Below are 19,050 nucleotides of genomic sequence, written 5' to 3' on the forward strand. Positions count from 1 at the left end.
TGGAAGGATATCTTCACGAAATGCATTTTCTGCATTCTATCGTGAAATATCCGGATATGTGCCCGATGAATATCCGGATATGTGATATCCGGATATGGGTTTTGTGTATCCGGATAATAGATATCCGGATATGGAATTCTGGATATCCGGATATGGCATATCCGGATATGTACAGTGAGATATCCGGATATTGCATATCCGGATATGGTCCCGAGGAATATCCGGATATTCTGGGATTTCGTAGAACAGTAGCTGTGTTGTGTGTACAGTAGGCTATTGGGGGTTTGTGGACCCTAGATTGATGAAGTTGAACTTCTGTAATTAATGAACTAAGTCAAAATCGTTGTGATTAAGGACTTATGGCTTGGTATGGAGCCTTAAGACATAAAACGTAAGGAGAGGCGTTGTCTTTAATTTATATGCTTGAGTTGCATTATTATTGATATAGTATTGGTCCATAACAGATTGTGAATCTGCTGTGTTTGGACTTTGAGCTGTGGACTCTTGGCTTTTGGAGTTAGCTTGCAAGGTAAGCTTTCGTGTCCTCGGTTTAGCCATGTTGTGGTTCCACCATGTCCCATGGGGGTATGGTTTATGCATGCTGTGTACATGCTTTTGGATATTTGATATATTGATTTAACTTTACATGTAATGGCTTTTAATATGCATGTGTTGTTTCATCTTGACGGGAAGCCTGAGTATGTAGCGTCATACAAGACGGTGTACCGGGGTGAATGCAAGTGGTACTTGCACGGTGTGTAGGTGATAGACGTATACCTGCACTGTCTCTGGCCAGTAGATTAGTATTGACACACATGACATGATTATCTGCTGCATTGCATTGTTTTAGAAATGATAAATGATAAACTGTTTTTGAACTTATATTGCACATGTAAGTGAGCTTGGGGTGGAAGATCCTTGAGGACTCACTGACTTACTGAGATTTCTAGATTAGAGATCTTACCCCACGTTTGGGGAATGCTTATTTCAGGATCAGGTAGTATGGGTACTGATGCCTCAGGCGGCAGGAGGCCGGAGCTTAGCTGATTATGTTTTACTGCTTATGTTAGCATGACTGGATTTGGATGTTGTTTATGTTTTCCGTTATTTATGATATGTTGTTGTTGAGACTGATGTTGGGCATGTTGCCTTATTTGAGTGAGCATGGGGATTGTCCATGACACTTTCTGTTAGTACTTGTAGTTTGGAGTTGTATAAACTGTTAGATGGTCCGGTCTACGTTTTTGTAGTTCCGTGACTAGAGCCACACTTATATTATCTATGTTATGAGGTATTTCAGTTAGCTGTTTTGTTGCAATTACATACAGGCGATGTTTTATTAATTGATTATTAAGCAAATTGGTAATGTTAATGGCGTCATAATTGAAAAGAAAAAGTAATTCCGCATTTTAATTAAGCGCAGCTTAATACGATATTATGATAACATTACCGGATATATACGGGGTGTTACAATCAGGACTAACCTTAACAACATAAATCCACCTGCAACCAACAACAGATTTTCCAGATGGACGAGGGACTAGATCCCAAGTACCATTGTGATGAAGGGCACTCATTTCATCAATCATAGCTTGTCTCTATCTCGAATATGAAAGTGTGTCACCTGTTGTCTTAGGAATAGACACAGAAGACAAAGAGGAAAGACATGCATAATATGATGGAGAAAGACGATGGTAACTAATATTAACTGTATACCTGGCTGGAGAGCGAGTATCACGAGTACCCTTGCGAAGAGCAATGTGAAGGTCACTACCCAAAGGTGGGACTGAAGCTGAGGGAGGAGAAGCAGTCAGATGTGAGCCCATAAAAATATCTGAAGAACTATGTTGGATCTCATTAGGAGAAGATATGATAGAAGGAGAGTCAGAAACATGGATTGGTAAAGGCGAAAGGTATTCAAAGGAGTCAGCTGGGAGTGATGACTGAACAGAATCAGTGTCCACAGGAGTAGTAGAAGAGCCAAAAAGGGAACTGATTCAAAAAAGGAAACATCGGCCGAGATAAAGTATCGACGTAAAGTTGGAGAGTAGCAACGATAACCCTTTTGAGATCGAGGATAACCCAGAAAACATATTTATGAGACTTGGAAGCTAGTTTATCCAAACCTGGACCGAGATGATGAACAAAATACGTAGAACCAAACACATGTGGGGTTAAAGGATATAAAACTTGATGGGGAAACAAAATAGAGTGAGGTACCTGGTGATGAAGAACAGATGATGGCATGCGATTATTGAGATAACATGTAGTAAGTATAGCATTCCCCAGAATATGTATGGAACGTTGCCATCAATTAACAAAGCACGAGTAGTTTCAACAAGATGACGATTCTTGCGCTCGACTACACCATTTTGTTGGGGTGTATGAGGGCAAGATGTTTGATGAAGAATTTCATGAGATGAAAAAAGTTGTTGAAACTGATGAGATAAATACTCACATACATCATCACTACAGAAAGTACGAATAAGAATACCAAAATAAGTTTTTATCTCATTATAAAATAACTGAAAAATACAAAATAACTCAGAACGATTTTTCATTAAAAATAACCAAGTACATCTGGAATAATCATCAATAAAAGTAACAAAATACTTAAATCTTAAAGTAGAAGAATGACAACTTGGTCCCAAAATATCATAGTGGACCATAGAAAAAAGGGAGATAGCTTGACGGCTAAGACGACTTGGGAACGTACTACAAGTATATTTCCCAAACTGACAAGACTCACAATTTAAACTAAAAAGGGACGATAAATGTGGAACCATCTTCTGAAGCTTTACAAGACTTGGATGACCCAGATGAGCATGTATAGTAAAAGGAGAATCCACGGTGGAGCAGGCTGAAGAAGAAGAAAACAGTTGATAGAGGCCTTGAGACTCACATCCTTTGGTAATCTCCTTCCCCGAAATTCGATCCTGAAAGATGACAGAGGATTTATGTAAGAACCAGCACCGCTAATTAAGGAAGTTAATTAATTAATTATGAGAAATTAGGAAATAATTCAATAATTGACCCTAATAATTGTTATGAGGCTTAAATATTATTGGTAAGTGATTAATAATGATGAAAGTCGCTTTTCGGACAAAAAATGCAGATACCGGTTCTGCTACTCGGTATAAATGCGTACCGATGAAGTATCCCGGAAAATTATAATAAGTGCATGAATATTCCTAGAATAATATGTAGGACTGTGATTTCAAGTTTCAAGTTAAAATAATGAGAACTGGTGCCAGAACTGATACTGGCTATGGAAAAGCACGTACCAGAAAAGTGCTGCGAAAAATAAAATAAAAATATGATAAATCTTAAAAAAATGAGTAGGTTCAGAATCCTAAGTTTGGGATTAAAATGATAAGCATAGCTATTAGAGCTAATACAATGGGATTAAAGTTAATATAACTATAAATAGAGAGTGGCACAAAGACCTAGGTTAATTCCTATTATATTCTGCGTGGGTGGCTGGTCAGCAGCTGGTGCCCCTCTCCTTCTTCACTGTTCCATGAACTCTTCTTCACCAAAACCCTTCAAGATACCTCTTTTATGAGAGATTATCCACCTCTAGCCTTGTAAACACTGAGTAGTTGGCTTGTGGCTGAGTGAGGTGTTTCATTCTGTGAATTTAAGCTGTTGTGTGTGGGGTTTTTGTGCTGAGTTTGAGAGTTGGGTTGGTTGAGGCCATTGTCATGGCATCTTAGGCTTTAAGAAGCCACCTTTTGGCATAAAGGGTCAAGCTTGATGATCAAATTTGTGTCTTTGCAAAGTCAGTGTTGTGGTGCTGTGTAGAGGACCCTTTTTGTGTCTCATTTTCGGAGTTTTGGAGCCTTGGAGGTATTCATGATCATAACTTTGTGTTTTTGACGTTTTAAGTTTGTTTAAACGATTAAAAAGAGAAACTTTGACCATTTAAGTAAAGGAATGTGTTTCTGGGTTCATAACATGTTGTTGAATATCTGTTTTAAGAGTCATTAGACTTCCAATCGCATTTGGACCCTTAAAAGTGGGATTATGCAGCTTTCTGTTCGAAATTCTGCATTCTGGAGGAGAAGTATTCGAATACTTTTCGGGTAGTATTCGAATATTTGTCCTCTGTTAATCGAATACTCCTTGCAGGAGTATTGGGATACTTTTCTAGAAAGAAAAGTATTCGGATACCTTTGAAGAAGTATTCAAATACTGGAGAGTATTCGAATACAGTGATTTTTGGTATTCGGATACAGTGGTATTCAGATACTTGGGGTGTTGGTATTCGAATACCTGGTGGTATTCGAATACTTTAGTGAAAGTAATCGAATACTTTCTGGAGGCGGGGAGTATTCGAATACTCTTTGGGGAGTATTCGAATACCTTCTGCAGAAACAGCATGCAATGACTTAAAATGAGATGAAAAGCCTTAATCACTTAATGTAACCTTGGTGAATGGTTATTGATGATTATTACTGTATAAACAGATTGTGATTATGCTGTTTGTAGGCTTTGAGCTAGTGTGGACTCTTGGCTTGGAATGTTAGCTTGCAAGGTAAGCTTTCGTGTCCTTGGTTTAGCCATTGTTTGTTCCACTATGTCCCATGAGGGGATGGTTATATGCATGATGTGTTTTCATGTACTGTTTTATTGAAATGCTATGTAGCTGTTAAGTGCAAAATGCTTATGATATGTATGTGGTGTTTCGCCTAGCCAGGAAGTCATGGGGTGGTCCTGGGGGAGGGTACAACATGGGTTGGTACTGTGTGGGTAATAGACGTATTCATGCACTTCTCTGATCAGTAGAATAGTTTTAACACACATGACATGATTATCTGCTGCATTGCACTGATTTTGGAACTGATATTGAATTACTGCTTTTAGAACTTATATTGCATATGTAAGTGAGCTTGGGGTGGAAGATCCTTGAGGATCCCTTGTCTTACTGAGATTTCTGTTTAGAGATCTCACTCTACGTTTGGGGCACCATTTTAGGTTCAGGTAATGCGGGGGTTGAGACCTCTAGCGGCAGGAGACCAGAGCTGAGTTAGATGTCTGCTGTTATGATTATATGCTGGATGTTGTTATGTTATCTTTATAATTATGCTGTTATTGTTGAGATTGTTGTTGGGCCTTGTTGCCTTATTTGGTGAGCATGGGGATTGTCCATGCCACATTGACTTGACTTTAAGTTTTTAGTTGTTTCAAGTTGAATAATTGTATCAGGATTATGTCCGGACCACGTGTTGTAGATCCGTGACTTAGAGACTCACTTATTTATTTATGAGGTATTTCAGTTAGCTGTCTATTTGCAATTTACATACAGGCAATGTTTTGGAAATGAATTAAGTAATTCAACTTGGTAAGGATAATGTCGTCATAATTGAAAAGAAAAAGAATATTCCGCATTTTTATATTAAGCGTGGCTTAATATGATGACATGTTAACAAACCGGGTTAACACGAGGTGTTACTAGTAAAAGAAATAATACAATCAATGGATTTTGTTAAACGACTACCATAAAGTAAGTTAAAAGGAGAATCTGGAAAATAGAGAACATGATCCAGAGATAAACGAGGTAAAAGAAGAATCGTGCCAATCCCACGTGATTGGACCAGAGATCCATTGGCCATAGTAATAGTAGGAAATGAACCAATGGTATAAAGGGAGGTAATAAGGATTTATTACCAAAAATATGATCAAAATCCCCAGAATCAAGAGTGCAAGGGCCTAGAGAGTGTAACTGAGAGATTTCAGCAAAAAATTACCAGTGGGAGCAATGGATGCAGTAGGACCTGATGCTTGCTTCTCAGACCACCAAGTCACAACTTCATTAAGAAGAGCGGCCGGAGGTTGCGCAACGGAAGGTAACCCTGGAGCAGAGGTACTAGAGGAGCCTGAACATCATGAGCATTCCGAGGAGGTTGGGGTGGCTTTCCACGGAGCTTCCAACAACGGTCAACAGTATGATTGGTCTAATGACAATGAGTGCATAATAGTTTTCCCTTAGAGAGTTTACGTCCACGACCATAGGAGGTACATGCGTCATAGGAGGTGCTGGTAACGTAGAGGGCTTAGGTGGAATCCTAAGCAAGGTAGACATCACATAATCCAGTGTAGGAACTGTAGTAGATCCCAAAATTTGATCCCGATTGACAGATGATGCTCACCGGCAAGTATACCGATCACACAAGTAATATAGATAGTAAGTAAAGTATCGTCTCCACAGGGATTGGGTCGAATATCAGTTAATAATTCTTTTCAAGAATGGATGAGTTCAAATGGTTTTGACAAATATTGTCAATTTGTGTGAATATGAGGACTAAAAATAAAGACTTGTTTTTGTGATTTTTTGTGATGAAGAATAAGATTGTAAACAACAATGAGAAGAGATTTGTAAATATGAGAAGAGTATTGTAGCTAGGAAACACTCACCATATGATCCCCGCTTATTACTTTGGATTGATTTAAAAACACTTATTTATATAAAAACTCAGATAAATATCATCTAAAATAATTAGTTAAATTCCAATCCCTTGGTAATTTAACCCTTTAACCTCAGTTAGAATCATAATCCCTTAGTAACCCCTCATGAGAATTAAGCAATGAATACGATAATTAAAACATCCGCAATTAACATACATCCGCACAGGTGGCGACAGACGGTCAATCCAGCTCCTCCTATTCCGATAATGGGAACATGTTGGTTACAGCTGCAGGTGGATTCAACAAGAAAGGAAGGGTGGTCGGGCTGGGAGGATATGTTAGCCGACTGAAGCCTAGTAAGCGGCCCTCTACCCAGATTGACAGTGTTTCTGCAGGTAAACTCAATGCATAGTTAATTCTTTTATATTTTCAATCTCTATTCTATTAATATTTTATTTTAAACATTTAACTTACTGTTTTATAATAATGTATTTGCAGATGAGCTTAAAAGGATGAGGGTGTCCCACTCCCAGATGCAGGAGCAATTGCATGCTACGACAGAGCAGCTAACTCAGCAAGCAGACTTTATGAAGCAGCAAGCTGACATTATGAAACAAATGCAGGAACAACTCCGACTTTTAATGCAGGACAAGGAAGCCAACTGCAACAAATCGAAGGGACCGGCGCCGGATGATGATCCTGATGATGATGACGACTTTGCTAGGACTTTAGAGGCATACTAGTTGTTGTTTGTATGTTTTACTTCTTTTAGGACTTCAGAGATATATCAGATATTTTTTGTATGTTTTATTTTGTTTAGAACTTTAGAGACATTTTAGTTGTAGATTTGATGGTTGGTGTTGTTCACTTTTGTTGATATACTATTTAATTTTAATTTAATTGTTTATCCAGTATTTTTTTGGATTTCTGTTGCTCAATTTATGTATTTATGTTCATTTGGAATCCTTGTTGTTTACAGGAAAATTAAGAAAAGTTTAATACATTTTTTTATTTTAATTCCAGCATTTGTGGGGGAAAATTTTAAATTCCCTTGCAAATTTTGCAACGGAAATTTAATACGCCCCTTGCAAATTCTGCTACGGAAGTTTGCAAGGAAAATTATACTCGAAATTTCCCTCGCAATCTGCGACGGAAAGACACTGCAGAGAGGTCTGTTATTTGCGAGGGAAATTTACTTTTTTGCAAGGAAACTTTTCCGTAGCAATTTGCGAGGGAATTTTCATATGACAAAATTCCCTTGCAATCTATTTGCGACGAGGGTTTTAGCGAGGGACGGTTTTCCCTTGCAAATTCCGTCGCAGACAGTTTTTGCAAGGGAATTTGGCTGTTTTGCAAGGGAATTTTTCCCTTGCTGATTGTGAATTTTCTAGTATGCATACTAATCGTTATCTTACCCCCTTTCAAGATGAGAACCCCAATATTCCTATCTAGGGTTCTAACCCTAAGACTATTATCAGCTATTAGAGTGTTCAATTCTAATAAAGAAAATAGGAATTACGCACAGAGTAATGATAAAGAAATTTATATAAATAGGAGAAAATAAACCAATCCTTCGTAACAAGGGTTCAGATAAGGTTTGTGACCCTAACTACAATAAAGAAATAACTTAGCCAACCATATTCATGGCTAATAAATCAGTATTCAATATTCAATGGGATGAAAGAATGAAAGATGAAAGAATCTTTCTCCGAAGCTCTTCTCCTTCAGCACGACGGTCTCCTTCGGTCTAGATACCTAATTCTGTGTTGAGCCTCCTTTTTATAATACACTTTTAGGTTTTCCAAATTTACCCTTTTGGACAAAACAGAGTTGCAGTATCGCACGCTGACGTTCTCAGCGTCAGATGCACGCTGTGGGCGTGGTTGCCTCTGAACTCCCACGCTGTCAGCTCGCTATCCACGCTGTGGGCGTGGGAAGAAGGATAATTTTTCACGCTATCAGCGTGGAATCCACGTTGTGGGCGTGGAAGCCTCTGGTTCTTCACGCTACCAGCGTGACATCCACGCTGTGAGCGTGGGTCTTTACTTTGGCAAATCCTCATTTTGCTCCAGATTTGTTTGCTTTTTCTACAAGTTAAGCATAAAATCAGTTGAACAATTCTGAAATTGGAATTTAAGCAAAGCAACACTAAACGTTGCCTTTTTACTGAGAATTAACCCATAATCTTTCTCTTTTTGGCTTGATTTTACCTATGTGCTGAAGGCACATCAAACAATTCCCAGATTTGAACGTTGCTGTCCTCAGCAATGTAATGGATTAAAGAGAAGAGCAAGATTAACTCTGTGAAGAAACACATGAACATAAACATCTCAAGAAATCAAATTGCTATGCATGTATAACTGCTTGGTATAAAATTCACAATAATGCTCTTCAGTTGTATTAAGATTTTAGATCCTAGCTTGAATATTCCTCACCAGATAAATACATTCTCATCACTCAGTGTATGAGGTTTCTGCACTCATTCCATCAATGTAGCAGCAATTCTATGATCTTGAACATATTCTCAAGTTCTTAAAAGTGAGGAACCCATTTGCCATGCATAGACTGATCAAAAGGTCTTTGATAGGTTGTAACTTGGCCTGGTTTGGGATAAGAATCTTTTGGTTAGAGGCTGATTAATTTGGAGAGACTGAAATCCTAAGATTTTTTTACATTCATTCCTTCTCAGCTCTTCAATTCTGTCATTTTGACATCTTTGGGATTCTTTTCCCTTTTTCACTACCTTTCTTCTTTTTGTTTTCTTTTCTCTTCTGAGCTATATTTTAACTTCTCAGACCATTCCTCTTTTTCTTTTACTTAATTTTTTCTTCTCTAAAAAGGACCCTGATTTTTGTTTTTGTAATTAGCATTTCAATCTCTCTCAAGGTGTGTAAATGGAACATAGTTAAGCAACAATCAATAGGTGTTTGAACAATTGGTCTCAGGCTCAAAGGGGTTTAACAATGGATAATCTTCTAGGTAGGCTATTTGGCTCTAAGCTAACAAGAATAAATGCCCTTATCATTTCAGTTATGCATGCAAGCCAGAGAAACAATTCAAGTTCAAGAAAAACTACTACAGTGAGGCCTCTCTGAATAATTAATTCTGTTTAGGCTCAATCCTCACAGCTGTAATTCAAACTAGAATCTAATTTCCAGAATTCACATCAAGAATTATTTCAAATTTTTTTACCAAAGAACAGTTATACAAACAAGCAGGCATCATTCTCAGATTATATAAAACACATGAATGCTTCACAGATATCATGCTCTTAATGATTCAGTTCACAATAAGACTAAACCAGCTTGTCAAACCTGAGATTGCTTGTACAGGAATTCAATATTTTTTTTTCAGGGTAAAAATAAAGAGCACACAAAAATAACTAACAAAATTAACTAAGAAAATTTAAAAGAGTTAGAATATCTCCCCTGATAGAAGAATTGCAGTTCTAAGATGCAAGCCTACCATTCCCAGATTTAGAGAATTGTTGTCCTCAGCAATAATTAAACCACAAGAGGAAGAAAAACCTGCACAATGGAACAAATAGTGGCATATAGGATAAACTATAATGCGCACATTAAAATATCAGAGAGAAATATACCAACACAAAGTAAATAAAAAAAATACGAAACTAAAAAATAAACTAATATACAAAATCTCCGTTAGCAAGGAGATATAATCAACCCTCCATGTCATCCCCTTCAGCAGCGTGGGATGACTCAGCAAATGGAGGATCTAGTGGTGCTGGATGCCTTGGTGTATAAGACCACCATTCCCAGATTTGTTCCAAACCATGAATCCATGTGAGGAACTCTTTGAAGCATTGGTTTTTCTGAGAGATAGAGTCTCGGTGTCTCTTGTCAAACTTCAGCTTTCGGTGATTCACACCCATCCTCCAACTAGTATCAAAAAGTTTGACCACCTCCTTTCTTAGAACCTTCTTCAGTATAGGATGACGCCTCCTTTTGGTTTTCCTCCCAGGTTTGTCATCATCTTTCAGAGTTTGAAGAAGCTCCTTCAATTCCACTTTTGAGATACCATCTTCTTTGTAATCCTCTGCTTTTTCAGGAACCTCAACCGCTACATTTTTTTCTTCCTTTAAGACTTCAAGACTAAAACAATTGTCTTTGTGAGAAGACTGTTTTAAAGAATCAAAGACATGAATAGTAACAGTTTCATCATTCATTCTTAGCTCAAGCTTCCCGCTTTCAACATCAATCAGTGCACAAGATGTAGCTAAGAAAGGTCTACCCAACAAAAGAGGCATCTCAGCTCCCCCTTCCATGTCCAGCACCACAAAATCAGCAGGAAAGATGAACTTGTCCACCTTCACAAGAACATCTTCAATAATACCACTAGGTTTCCTCACAGACTTATCAGCAAGTTGAAGAGATGCTAAAGTAGGCTTCAACTCGGTGATTCCCAAGGAATTACAAACAGAAAGGGGCATCAAATTAATGCTAGCCCCAAGATCACATAATGCCCTGCCAATTTTGGTGTTGCCAATTTCAATTTGAATATTGAAGCTCCTTGGATCACTCAGCTTGGGTGGAAAATTCTTCTATATTATGGCACTACACTCCTCAGTGAGTGTTACTGTTTGGCACTCTTGCAGCTTATGCTTTCTTGATAACAAGTCCTTCATAAACTTGGCATAATTGGGCATGCAAGCCAGAGCTTCAGCAAAGGGAATGCTGACATGTAATTTCTTGAATATATCAAGAAATCTGTCATAATGTTGCTTCTGAGCAGCCTTCTTGAATCTTTCAGAATAGGGTGCCATGGCCCTCACATATTTGGGACTTAATTCATGCTTCTTCTTTTCCACTGGCTTCACAACTTCAGCAGGTTTTTCAATTTCTTTTTCTTTTTCTGGCTCATCTGCTGTGTCTAACTTTTCTTTAACCTCAGGAGATGGAAGTATTTTTCCACTTCTAATTGTGATGGCCATACAATCTTCCCTCAGATTGGTGACTGTGTTACTAGGGAAGGTGCTTGGAGTTCTATCAGCAATTTGCTTAGCCAGTTGGCCAATTTGAGTCTCCAAATTTCTGATAGAAGCCTGTGTGTTCTTGGTATTGTCCCTTGTCTCTTCCATGAAGGCATTGAAGTGTTGAGCCATCTGTCCCACTAGCTTCTCCAAATCAGAGGGTTCCTTAGCTAGAATTGGTGGAGGCTGCAGATAATTGTTAGAACTATAATCAAGACCACCTCCTTGACCTCTCCTCTGAAAATTGCTATTTCCAGAAGGGAAATTCAGATTCCTCAGACTGTTTCATGGCGGAGATCTTTGATCATACCATACCCCATTCACCTGCACTTGTTGAGGGGAGTCAGAAGATAATATAGATGAACAGTCATTGGATTCATGGTCACCCTTGCAGTACTCACAAACAACTGAAGCAGCTTGGGCTTGGACACTAGAGAGTTGCATCTTGTCAAGCCTCGATGTTAGATTTGCCATTTGTTGTGATAACAATTTATTTTCAGCTAGCACTGCATCATTAATTGTCCAGGTGAAGAATACCTCTCTTAGGCTTAGATGACAACCCTTCATTTTCATTGGCAGCCATTCTTTCAATCAATGCAAGAGTCTCATTTGCTCTCATCGATTTGATGCTACCACCTGCTGCACCATTCAGAACCATCCGGATTTCCGGTTTGCATCTGTTGAAGAAGATTCAAACTTGATCACCATTGGTCATGGGGTAATGAGGGCATCTCCTCATTAGATCCTTGAAGCGGTTCCAGGCTGCACACATAGTTTCACCCTCAGCTTGAGTGAAATTGGTGATATCATTCACCATTTGATTGTACCTCTCCATTGAGAAGAATTCAGCAAAGAATTTATTTGATAAGGTTTCCCATGAAGGAATACTTCTCGCAGGCTGCCTCTCCAACCAATTCAAAGCTTTTCCTTTAAGAGCAAAAGGAAACAGTCTCAGCCGGATTGCATCATTGGACACTTGAGGATGCTTGGTCGAGTCACAGATCATCAGGAATATGTTTATGAACCTATGAGGATCTTCATCAACCTCTCCACCAAACTGAGCTCTCTCCACCAGTCGAATATTATCAGACTTGAGCTCCCAATTATTGTTGCCAACTTCAGGATGGATAATACTTGAATTGGGCCTATTGAATAGTGGCGTCAGAATGGTGTCCATGAGTGGATTGTCTTCTTCATTGTTCCATGCCATCTTATGTGCTTCTTCAAACAAATTTTCTAACTCTTTGAAAGCAAGCTTCTACCGAGTAAATTTTCTGTTCCTCTTTTCTTTATTTGTAATCTCCAAATCAAGTGGAAATTCGGGCTCTTTACCTCGTATACAACTCAGAAAAAGGATTAGTAGCACTGTTCAAGAATCACAGAAAAATAAAAGAAAAATCCAATCTTAAAAATCAAAATTAATTGATATAAGAAACGCCAATCCCCGGCAACGGCGCCAAAAACTTGATGCTCACCGGCAAGTATACTGATCGCACAAGTAATATAGATAGTAAGTAAAGTATCGTCTCCACAGGGATTGGGTCGAATATCAGTTAATAATTCTTTCCAAGAATGGATGAGTTCAAATGGTTTTGACAAATATTATCAATTTGTGTGAATATGAAGACTAAAAATAAAGACTTGTTTTTGTGATTTTTCTGTGATGAAGAATGAGATTGTAAACAACAATGAGAAGAGATTTGTAAATATGATAAGAGTATTGTAGCTAGGAAACACTCACCATATGATCCCCGCTTATTACTTTGGATTGATTTAAAAACACTTATTTATATAAAAACTCAGATAAATATCATCTAAAATAATTAGTTAAATTCCAATCCCTTGGTAATTTAACTCTTTAACCTCAGTTGGAATCCTAATCCCTTAGTAACCCCTCATGAGAATTAAGCAATGAATACAATAATTAAAACATCCGCAATTAACATACATCTATTCCTAGCATGCATACTAATCGTTATCTTACCCCCTTTCAAGATGAGAACCCCAATATTCCTATCTAGGGTTCTAACCCTCAGACTATTATCAACTATTAGAGTGATCAATTCTAATAAAGAAAATAGGAATTACGCACAGAGTAATGATAAAGAAATTTATATAAACGGGAGAAAATAAACCTATCCTTCGTAACAAGGGTTCACATAAGGTTTGTGACCCTAACTACAATAAAGAAATAACTTAGCCAACCATATTCATGGCTAATAAACCAATATTCAATATTCAATGGGATGAAAGAATGAAAGATGAAAGAATCCTTCTCTGAAGCTCTTCTCCTTCAGCACGACGGTATCCTTCAGTCTAGATACCTAATTCTGTGCTGAGCCTCCTTTTTATAATACTCTTTTAGGTCTTCCAAATTTACCCTTTTGGACAAAACAGAGTTGCAGTATCGCACGCTGACGCTCTCAGCGTCAGATCCACGCTGTGGGCGTGGGAAGAAGGATAATTTTTCATGCTATCAGCGTGGAATCCACGCTGTGGGCGTGGAAGCCTCTGGTTCTTCACGCTACCAGCATGACATCCACGCTGTGAGCGTGGGTCTTTACTTTGGCAAATCCTCATTTTGCTCTAGATTTGTTTGCTTTTCCTACAAGTTAAGCATAAAATCAGTTGAACAATTCTGAAATTGGAATTTAAGCAAAACAGCACTAAACGTTGCCTTTTTACTGAGAATTAACCCATAATCTTTCTCTTTTTGGCTTGAATTTGCCCATGTGCTGAAGGCGCATCAATAGACAAATGGTCAGGTAAACCATATAAAACGAACAACATAAAAAATGTATTACGATGTTCCTGTTCCTTAGTAACATCACCAGTAAGGGGAAGAAGTTCGTTAAGATCATGAAGCAAACTCTGAGCTTTTCCCAAATATTCAGTCGTAGGACAATTGACATCCCGAGGAGCAAAGGTAGTCATCAATTTATGACACACACCATAGAGTCGCTGTGTATCATTGGTGTACAATGCCTTTTCCTGACTCCAAATAGCTTCACGGGTATTGGCAGGTCAAAAAATCTACTTAATTGACGGATGAAGAGTAGCTTTAATGAGACTACACAACTGAGCATCAATCATCTTCCATCGTGTGCGCTCATTAGCCGCCACAGAATTAGCCTTAGTAGTGAGATGAGATGTATAATCTTGTCCATCCAACCAAAGTCGCAGATCTGACGACCAAGTATCTTAGTTCGACCCATCCAATTTATCCATACTCAGCGGAGCAATCTCCAAGAGCTTGGTTTGATAAATTTAGCAATGTTGAGCCGCCGAGACGAGCACGCCGGTATGTGGATCACCAGAAACAGCCACCAGACGGTGGAGGTTGACGAAGCTGATGCTTCAACGAGGTTTTGATGTCTTTGTGCGGAGAGAAAAAAAGGAAAAAAGAAGGAAAGAAACGTCCAAAAACTGACAATGAGACCGTTCCCGGAAAAAATTTGAAAAGACGAAAACATTGGGTTCACCGGAAAAAGAAACTGATCAAGGTTCCTTTCGTTAGGCTCAAGATACCAAGTTAAATAACAAGAGACGAAAGAAATTGTAAAATACTCTGTGTAGTATTGATTTGATACAAGATGTACAATATATAGATACACTAATGAGCTTAGCCTAGACCTAACACAAATCCTAATGAAATAAGGAAATAGATATTTACAGATATACAAAAGATATTCTTTCTAACATATAAAGAATCGATTCAACCTAAAAGCTTAAGGTATTGGGTGAGGCTACATTAACGATTTTATATATCTCAACATGCCCTCTCACACGAGAGCCCACTGGGCTTGAAGGGTGGACAATGCACAGACCCACCTACCTGTGCGAAGAAAGAAATTCCACTAGAAAAAAAGTGAGGGACGATGAGAATCGAACTCGGTACACCGAGGCTCTTATATCATATAAAGAATCGATTCAACCCAAAAGTTTAAACGATTGGGTAAGGCTACATTAATGGTTTTATATATCTTAAAACCCAACATGAAGCCTCACTACCCCATGTGAATGTTCAGAAAATAAAATAAAAAAATGAAGTTTGGAGAACCATAAAAGGGCAAGAAGATAACCAAAAGAAGGAGAAAGAGAGAAAAGAAGAAGAAGACTAACTAAGCCAGGAAAGTAGTTTTTTTTCTAAGAGTAAAATAAACTTCGTGGTAACCCCCCACCGTTGCCAACCACCACACCACTACAGTCCCTATTACACCTAGTCACCAACCACTGCAAGTCCGGTCATTACTGTCATCAAGGAGAGTTGCTGCAAGTGGTCATCATAGAAGATTTCTGACGCTGTTCGCTGCCACCTAGACTCCGCCCACCATAGCGTACCACCACCGGAAGACTGTCCACAACTGTACTCCACCGTCCATCATTGCGCTTCATCGCCCAAAGGTCACATATCATCTTGTCGTCACCATCGTGCGACCTTCACGCGATTTAGGACTTATGAGTTGCCCCATGTTAAAATATTATTATTGTCTCTCTTGGTGACTGATAAGATCTTTTGAACCATATAGCTGTTAGTCTATTATCTTTTGATCCCAACCGTATGTTAATGTGGGTGTAAGAGTTTTTGCCTAATCTATTCGTTGCATTTGTAATTAGGAGACCACATATTGATATCGGTGCATGGCGTGTGGTCTGTGTCTTCTTCTTACAATTGTAATATTGGATAGATTCATTTAAGACTAAATACCCTTTTTTATCTCTAATAAAAAAAATACGGTTCTCACTTTAGTATCTTACAAAAATAAATTAGTCAGTTAGTCCCTAACAAATTCAAGGTGGACCCATTTTAGTCTTTTTGAGGGATTAATATGGGTTTTTTTTTTGAATTTGTGAGGGACCACGATTTCAACTAAATGAGTTCACTTTGAATTTGTTAAGAACTAACTGACTAATTTATTTTTGTAAAGGACTAAAGTGTGACCGTATTTTTTGGTTAGTACTAAAAAGGGTATTTAGTGTTGATTTAATATGATGAAGAAATGATTAAAATAATATTGTCATATAACATTGCATTGGAAGTTCCCACGAAGCACTTTTGCCGATTAGCTGTGTCATATAACATATTCATGTTTTTTGGAAAGGTATATTTTAATATTTCTTAGGTTAACAAATTCTAACTTTCCTTGGTCACTATACAATGTTGCCATATTTTAATATTTTAACACTTGCAATAATGAAATACATCTTTGGATTCTCATGTGTTGAATATCTTAACATATCACAAATTAGCAAACTTCATGTATTCACGATTCAATGTTACATCTTTTAATATTTTAATATTTTAACATTTGCAGTGTTGTCATCCACCTTTGATTCTAATAAAATGAATATTTTAAGATGTAATAGATTAGTAAATTTCAGGTACTCACAAGGCAAATTGCCATGCTTCCATGTTTAATATGAAGACAAATATTTTAGCAAACATGATCTGTTGTATCTGTCCATGCACTTCACGGTTCAAAGTTATTATCTTTATTTTTTTTTTTAATTTCTTGTCTTAAAAAAAAAAACATCATTTGAGTACTTTAGCTATTTCATTTTTAATTCACGACCGATTTTATAACAGCTGTTTCATTCTTTTTATTTTAAATAACTTATTATTTAATTCTTAGATATGTGGTTGATTTTTTAAAATAAATCATAAGTTATAGTAAAAAGAGGTGTTAGCTGAGATGTGATATCTTACTAATATGTAGTAATTTTTAGAATCATTTCGATTATGACTGACAAAATGATGATTCTAAACCGATTAATAATAATAAATATTGATTTGACGGTAATTTAAAAAATAAAGATTAAAGAAGATTGACTTGCTATTAATTAAAACGGGAGTTAACTGAATCGTGATAGTTTGTTAACTCGAAATATTTTATTTTGAGTCATTTTAGCCGTGACGGCTTGGTGATTCAAAATTCTTTTAAATCCATCGTAAAATTTATTGTAACAGCCTGTTACGTACCGGTAATGTTATCATTGCATATGGTATTAAACGCAGTTACAATCACAGTAATTGAGTTAATTAAATTACGGGTAAACTTTTTCTTTTATTACATTCTTTTCTTTAAACATTAACTATTTCCGTAATCAATTAAAACAACCCCATAATTATAAATGCAAAACTCGCGGAAGCATAAAACTTATAATTACAACCTCTCCAAGCAATACCATTAACTCTAGGTGATAAAATGACATATTTTCAATTTTTGCACAGTGGGAATCGATTCCCAACCTCAAGGAATCGATTCCCAGCAGCTACAGTAACACACAGAAGCTTAATTTTTGTTCCCCTGTTTTAAGGAATCGATTCCCAACCTCAAGGAATCGATTCCCAGCCTTCACAGTGGCTGAAATTCACGTGCTCTGTTTCAGGGAATCGATTCCCAACAGCAGGGAATCGATTCCCTACTGTGAAAAACCAGTTTTGACAGATTTTTCACTTCAAAAGGGATCCATGAATTCATTCCTATCACTTTAATACTTACTATAACCCATGTCCATTACTAATGTAGGCTCTAGGCCTAGGGCTGGCAATACAGGCTGGCCCGCCTCGCCCCGGCCCGCCTAAAATGGGCCGGGCCAGCCCGCCCCGTTTTGCTAAAATGAGCCGAACTTAGCAACCCGCCCCGTTTTATGAATGGGCTGATGGGTTCCCAAATTAAAAAAACTCCTAAAATTTAAAAAAAATATAAAAAATCTGCATAAAAAAACACAAAAAACTACATAAAATATAAGAATCAAAGCAGTATGCAAACTAAGAAGTGTGGAAACGGTATGGGTGTTTTGAAAACTTAACTTTTTTTTTCTAATTGTAGTATGCAAATAGTGTGGAAACGGTACCAGTCTACCAGATTTTGGGTCAAATCTTATTTTATACTCATGGGTGTTTTGAAAAAATTCTTTAACTATCATAAACAAATGACACAATGATTTGAATCCAACTATCCCTTTGCGATTCAAATTCATACCAAAGATATAACCATAATCAATTAATCATCATATAAAGAGTATAACTCAACAATGAAAGTCCAACCTTCAATGAGTGCTAACCACTCCTTGAAAAAGAGAACTCACGTTCCTCCTCTTAACTATAAGACAGAACAATATCAATAATTTTAAAGCTAAAACACCCTAACCAGCAACAAAATTGATGATAACAAAAGTTACAAAATGAACCTTTTCAAATCAACATACCTGTTCTGCCTCCAACGATGATGAGCGGGAGAAAGGCGGTTGTACAGAAGCGAGAATAGCATAAACAGACACAGGAGTCGCTTGGTCTCTCTCTGCAAATCGGCAGAAACAGAATGAGGAGGAAGAAAATCGCACTCCTTTCAAACGTCTTCCTTTCTATTGCTGGGCGTATGTCCTTTCCATCCTAATAATCAAAAGAGAAATGCATAGGAAATGAAAAAGATGAATGGTGAGATCGAAGGCGAGGAACGAAGACCGGTGAGGAACAGCGACGAGGAACGAAGACCGGTGAGGAACAGCGGCGAGGAACGACAGGGAGAAATAGAAGGGGAGGACCTAAGCGGCGCGATTGCTGGTGTAGAATTAGGGCAACTAAAAGCAATTTTAATTTTTGTACTTTTATTTTTTGTGTATTAAAAAAATAAAAAATTCGAATATTA

The 19,050-nt window shown here is 37.6% G+C and overlaps 1 non-coding gene across 1 annotated transcript; it reads left to right on the forward strand.

The window, feature by feature from the left end:
- The first annotated feature begins 12,111 nt into the window (after positions 1–12,111).
- LOC133313594 (small nucleolar RNA R71) lies at positions 12,112–12,217 on the forward strand. Its single transcript, XR_009751832.1, has one exon. It is a non-coding gene; the product is annotated as a small nucleolar RNA R71 (small nucleolar RNA).
- Positions 12,218–19,050: the final 6,833 nt, after the last annotated feature.

The sequence above is a fragment of the Gastrolobium bilobum genome, unplaced genomic scaffold (assembly GCF_033153095.1).
Source record: "Gastrolobium bilobum isolate Gb01-03AN ecotype WA unplaced genomic scaffold, APGP_CSIRO_Gbil_v1 utg10065, whole genome shotgun sequence".
Taxonomy (NCBI): Eukaryota; Viridiplantae; Streptophyta; class Magnoliopsida; order Fabales; family Fabaceae; genus Gastrolobium; species Gastrolobium bilobum.